The 7000-nt window shown below is 38.3% G+C and overlaps 1 long non-coding RNA gene across 1 annotated transcript in view; it reads right to left on the bottom strand.

Annotated features, from left to right (window-relative positions):
* Positions 1 to 793: 793 nt before the first annotated feature.
* The window catches only part of LOC136831218 (uncharacterized), a 258710-nt gene continuing 252503 nt past the window's right edge, over positions 794 to 7000 (bottom strand). The window contains exon 3 of the long non-coding RNA XR_010850797.1: positions 794 to 847. This is a non-coding gene — a long non-coding RNA (uncharacterized lncRNA). The remainder of the gene's footprint in view (positions 848 to 7000) is intronic.

Raw genomic sequence — 7000 nt, 5'->3', positions numbered from 1 at the left:
TTGGTTTGGTGAAGACTTTAGCGTTGGTTTTCTTTCTCATGTTCTTGTCCTCCGTAAGAGTATGGTCTATACAATGTTCGTATGCCATCGCTTACTGCTGACTTAAGCTACATTCCCCTTTCGTTTCTTCAAATAGCCCTTTAGCATTCATTCCATTTATTTTTTCGTATATCCACGTAGAATGTTGTATGGGACAGCACTACACTTGTGACTCCAATGGTATTTAGCTCAACGCATTGGCTCAACGGAACTCCAAACATGCCACAATTACTTGCAGTATTGTTCGGACAACGTGTTAGGACAAATCGTGAAGCAGACAATTTCTCATGGTAGCCTTTATTGAATCATCCTATAGAAATGAAGTTTCCATGCCTTAAATAAATAAATAAGAAAAAAAGATAGTCTAGGCCAACCTTTTTTGTGTAGCCTGTTGACAACGCGCAGACTATGCCGGAGGAAATGACATTTAGATCATCATGTTTTCGAGCCGCTCAGGAAAGGGGGGTAATCGAGCGTATGAGACTAAAAACACCTCTTTACCCCAGCACGCTGAGCTAATCGCCCTTAGAACCACAAGTGTGGAGGTGCCTTTAGACTCATGCTTTAGCCGCGTTTCTCGATGTACAACAAAAAATGTTTGTGCTTTGTAACAGTTTCATTCAAATCCGCTCTGTCGTGAACAAAATATTTGAGGTTTATTATATCTAGGATATGAAAGTGGGCGTGACTGCTGACTTTTTAAGTTGTGGAATAAAACTGCACGTAACCAAGGTCGGTGACAAGATAATACTCACTTGTAGTCCGTAGTAAATTCTTTGTTGCTAGTCTTGAGGCATCCTCCCTGAAACTGAAATGAAAAGGGAACAATTATGCAAAGTCTTGAAAAGTTAATATTAATAATAAGGACAGCAAATCACAACTCTAATACGTTGGAAAATTGCGCAATGATTATAGCCACAACAATAACAAAAATACAACAACAACCGCTACTACCACAGTAATACTATTTACAGTACATATTCAATGTTATAAGCAATAAAATATAACCCATTAACGTCAGTACTGCCTATCTGGCAAAAAAAAAAAAATAAAAAAAAAAATATTTTAAAAACAAGATCTCTTCTAGATAGGATGAATTCTCTCTCTCTCTCTCTCTCTCTCTCTCTCTCTCTCTCTCTCTCTCTCTCTCTCGTTAATCGAATCATTGTTGTCCTTAAAAGGAATAACGATTCAACATCTGTTTTTTTTTTCCGAAGGGCGCTTCACGGGATAGCCAGTATATGATCTCTATTACAGATACAGTCTTTTGTAAACCGATTTCCATTCCAGATTAAGTTTCGCATAAAAGGATTTCCAGGAAATTTGTAATCCCTTCAGTGAATCTAAAATCTCTTTCATGGATATATACACGCACGCACTCATACACGGACACAAAGAGAGAGAGAGAGAGAGAGAGAGAGAGAGAGAGAGAGAGAGAGAGAGAGAGAGAGACACTAAATTAATACACATCGGGTATCTTGACAAAAAGAGAGAAAGACTAACATATACACTGCGCATTCTGACAAAACGAGAGAGAGAGAGAGAGAGAGAGAGAGAGAGAGAGAGAGAGAGAGAGAGAGAGAGAGAGAGAGAGAGAGGGGCCTCTAACATACACATACATCGGATATTTAGCTCAACGCATTGGCTCAAAAAGAGAAAGAGAGAGAGAGAGGAGAAAGAGAGAGACTGACGTTTACACTGAGCATTCTCACAAAAGGAGAGAGAGAGAGAGAGAGAGAGATTCCGAATCTGCGGCCTCTTTAACAAGGTTACAAAACGGGCTGACACACACCGAACTAACGAGGCAACAAGAGGAGAGGCAACAGACTGGAAACCGCCGAATGAGAGGGGCGACAAATGGAAACAGCCGCAAGGACACCTCGCCGTCCCTTACCCCGTGGGTGTCCCCTACCCCTGGGAGTCCTTTACTCAACGCCGTGAGGTCCCCTCCCTCTACCAAAACCTCAAGACTTTTTAAACCGATCTCCAATCCCAGTGCTATAGGTCTATTACTAGCGGGTTACCAATCCTAGGCCTAGAACCTCACACCCAAAACCCTGAGGTTCATACCGTGGTGGTACCTCTTATGGCCCCTATACCCATGCCTACAAACCCCAATCCTAGATACCTGTACCCCTACGGTAACCCCTCTAGAACCCCAGACCAACACAAACCCCAATCGCAAGGTCCCATTCCAGTAGGGTACCTCCATCATCACGTAGGCCTAGTCCTATACCCCCACTAAACCACGACTCCCACCCACTAGGCCTAAGGATCCTATGCCACTGGGACACCCCTCTTCATGCCCCATCTCCAGACCAACAGACCCCAATCCCAGGGGTCTGTACCACCGGGCAACCCCACCTCAGCCTCAGCCCCTTGTCCTAACATTTAGCCCTATTGTCGGAGCGGATGAAAAGGGAGCCGCCCCTACAGGAGAGGCTGAGAGGCTCCAAAGAATGAGGAAATGGTATCGGAGATGAGCACAGAGATAAAGTAAGACGTAATAAGATGATGTATATACTCTGTTATCTGATCCAGAGAGAGAGAGAGAGAGAGAGAGAGAGAGAGAGAGAGAGAGAGAGAGAGAGAGAGAGAGAGAACAAACTTACTGGCAGTTAAATGTTTACCTTAAGATTTAAATAAAACTGCAGTTAACTGCTATCTTTACGACCTTTTTTATACACACACGCGCACACACACACACACACACACAGAGAGAGAGAGAGAGAGAGAGAGAGAACAAACTTACTGGTAGTTAAATGTTTACCTTAAGATTTAAATAAAACTGCAGTTAACTGCTATCTTTACGACCTTTTTTATACACACACGCGCGCACACACACACACACACACACACATACACACACACACAGAGAGAGAGAGAGAGAGAGCAATTTACTGATAATTACATGTTGAACTAAAGATTAAAAAGATTCTATTTAATTACTATTTTTACGTCATTTTTTCAGTACAGAGAGAGAGAGAGAGAGAGAGAGAGAGAGAGAGAGAGAGAGAGAGAGAAACAATCTTGCTGGTAGTCAGATGTTCACCTTAAGATTTAAATAAAACTGCAGTTAATTGCTGTCTTTACGACTGTTTTATACAGAGAGAGAGAGAGAGAGAGAGAGAGAGAGAGAGAGAGAGAGAGAGAGAGAGAGAGAGAGAGAGCAATCTTGCTGGAAGTTAGAGGTTCAACTGATGTTTAGAAAATTTCATTAAATTACTTTCTTTGCGTCATTTTTTAATAATGAGAGAGAGAGAGAGAGAGAGAGAGAGAGAGAGAGAGAGAGAGAGAGAGAGAGAGAGAGCCTTTTATAGGTAGTTTAACCTCCAACTAAAAAATAAAATAAATTTTTGCGCAGTCCTTGTCTTTGTTATTTTCTATTACAAGCTTAACACAACCAACAACTTCTTCAGAAATACGTGAAGTTCAACAGAAAATAGGCAGAACTTATCTTCAAAAAATTTAAAGCACTATCACTATCACAACCTTCATCATCATCATCACCATCATCATCATCATATCACTATGCAGTATTAGCGTCAAGTGGACATGAGGTGTCTAAACAAGAGCAGTACAAAAACCACCAATCCTAATTTGGTCCCTCTGATTAAACGTCTGAAGGCTCTCTCCTAATACATGTTCCGTTGCTACCGTAGAAGGGCTTGCAAGCATGCACCTGTGGGGTTCATTAGCTGCATGCTGTTGCATGTATATTCAAAAGTAATTTTACTGTGCGTTTTGCAATATTTGAATACCTGCTTTTAAATTTTTACTTTTGTTTTTTTTTTTCCAGGAGTCATTGCCAAATGAACTGGAGACTTATCTGAAGGGGGAAGGGTTGGAGAGAGATTGGGTGGGGTTGAGTGGGAAGTAGGTGGGAGATATATATATATATATATATATATATATATATATATATATATATATATATATATATATGTATATATTTATATATATGTATATATATATATATATATATATATATATATATATATATATATATATATATATATATATATATATATATATATATATATACAGTATAGGTGGGGTATATATATATATATATATATATATATATATATATATATATATATATATATATATATATATATATATATATACATATATATATATATACATACATATATATAACATAACATAATCAACAGGACACGACGACTGGTTTTATTTAATATCTCGAATACCTTCTTCCTTTTCCCACTTAGGCAAGGACGTAGAGGCTGGATTATGGGATCAGCCCCGAATGAATGAGTCAGCTAAGCCCATAAAGATGTCTTCTTATCGCTCTTCTTTCTCCCCGGAATTCAAGTGGGTTATGTGATCGAAAATGACGATTTTTTTTAGTGATAATATTTAAGTTGCATGTTTATGAAATGACATTCAATTTAGATCGAAAGTTTCGAATCAATTCGTTTATATATATATATATATATATATATATATATATATATATATATATATATATATATATATATATATATATATATATATATATATATATATATATATATATATATTATATATTTTGGGTGGGGTTAAATGAGTTATGTTGCTTTCTTGAGTTTCTTTCTATTTTGGTATTATTTTTTATTCAACAGTTAGAGAACGCGTATGTGACATTTATCATAATTTTATTTTCTATTTTTTTTGTTACGGGCTGCTCTTGAAGCAAGAACCCGCGCCAGCACGAGACTGGTTTAATTTAAAACAACAAAAAATGGTGGATTTTCTCTGAGGATACCTTATCTTAAAGAAACGAACTAAAAAATATATAATATCTTACACTGTATGTTTGTTTTGTGAAGATGATGTATTTGTAAATTTAAGCATTTGTTTGTCTATCTAACAATTTTTTTTTTATATTTTCTAACTCTATTTGCTAAGAATGTTAAAACGTCTAGGAGCAGACAAGTAGCAGAATATGAGTGAGGAAAAGGCACGAAATATTAAATGAAAAACTCAGTTTTACTCACGCATTATTATTATTATTATTATTATTATTATTATTATTATTATTATTATTATTATTATTATTATTATTATTATTATTCAAAATCAACCAATATCGATATGAAATAAGTGAAAACGGACATTAATTCATAAAGCATGAATTTATCAGATAAGTGCGAAAGAGAGTAAATAAGAGAACAACACATAATATTAAACGTGTTCTTCACCCAGATTTATTAAGTATTATTACCATGCTAAATAAATACCCATCGGTTTTATTAAACGATTCCTTTCACAAGCATTGCTTGCTTCTTTTATAAAAACTCTTTCCACGCCTAACTGGAAGCTTGCCACACTTAGAAAAATAGGGATTGAATGTATTGTGTTCAACTGAATTCACAACTCAAACCATTAAAATAACTGTCACGTATTTGTGTTTCCATCAAGAAAAATCCATTATTCTTCTTCTTCATAATGGGGTCGTAAAAACTAGTCAAATCCTTAAACCATGCTGAATGCGCTAAGGAGTAAAAAAAAAAAAATTAGTTTTCTGAAAAAGAAAACTATTGTGCCGGCTTTGTCTGTCCGTCAGCAGTTTTCTGTCCGCCCTCAGATCTTAAAAACGACTGAGGCTAGAGGACTTCAAATTGGTATGTTGATCATCCACCCTCCAATCATCAAACATAACAAATTGCAACCCTCTTGCCTCAGTAGCTTTTATTTTATTTAAGGTTAAAGTTAGCCATAATCGTGCGTCTGGCAACGATATAGAACATGCCACCACAGGGCCGTGGGTAAGGTTGCATGGGCCACGGCTCATACAGCATTGTACCGAGACTACCGAAAGACAGATCTATTTTCGGTGGCGTTGATCATACGATGTAGCGACTGTACAGAAAACTTGTTTATTCTTATTACTACTAATTCTAAAGTCACATAAGGCAGAATATCCAAATTACTCTCTCGACTAGATCAAGAAAATTCCATAAGACAAGGAAACTCAATTTATCAAGCGAGTTCTGTGGAATCTAAACGACAGCCAGAGTTTTGGGCGAGAAATGCATCTGCCTGGGGATGAAAAGAAACTCCGACGCAATAATTCATCCTTTCACGCCGAGAGTTGATTGAAAAGGAGAGAGAGAGAGAGAGAGAGAGAGAGAGAGAGAGAGAGAGAGAGAGAGAGAGATATTTATATAAACACATCACCCGGACACCATTCCGTCTTCTCCCTCTTCTTCTTCTTCTTCTTCTTCTTTTTCTTCTTCTTCTTTCGCGCCGACGACGCATAAATCTTCTCTTAACCGGCCGGATCCATTTCTCCATTTCTCTCGACTTCTAAACCGAAAACGGGGACAAAAGGAAGCCGCTGTTACGTAGCAGCCTTCTGTCCTGCCCCTACCCTATACCCCAAAACGACCCCGTGTCCTCCAGACTCGTCCCTACGGCCTACTGGAGGCGATAGCACCCCCTATGCCCCTCCCTGCACCCCAGGGGGGATGTGTCCCGGACTCATCCCTACCCGTGGGTATAAAGACATACCCCATACCCCGACGTGCTATACAGATAGGGATCCAATATCTAATTCGTTCCGGATGTCTCGCTTTTGAAAGAAGCCGAGATGCCGATCCATCTTGGAAGGGCATCGGGCTATCTCTTCCTCAACTCCTACGTGAGGTGTCGGCCCTCCGGAGGGTTTTTGGCCAAGGAGTTACTCGGGACTTAGGACTCGCTTTTGGGACTTGGTTCGGATTCGTCCACCGCAGGACGAATCATCCAGTTATTCAGTCATGATGTTTCTCTTCCCACGGTGCTTTTATAGAAATCTCACGGTTGTAATAATCACAGACTTTATTCCAGATACACTAAATAATAATAATACTAATAATACCAATAATAATAATAGGAGGAGGAAGAAGAAGTAGGAAAACAAGTAAAAAATGTGTCGAAGTTTCTTCGGCAAAATCGAGTTTTCTGTACAGCG

This window comes from Macrobrachium rosenbergii, chromosome 48, assembly GCF_040412425.1.
Source record: "Macrobrachium rosenbergii isolate ZJJX-2024 chromosome 48, ASM4041242v1, whole genome shotgun sequence".
NCBI lineage: Eukaryota > Metazoa > Arthropoda > Malacostraca > Decapoda > Palaemonidae > Macrobrachium > Macrobrachium rosenbergii.
Note: the sequence above shows the minus strand (reverse complement) of the source record. Positions and strands in the feature narration are given on the sequence as shown.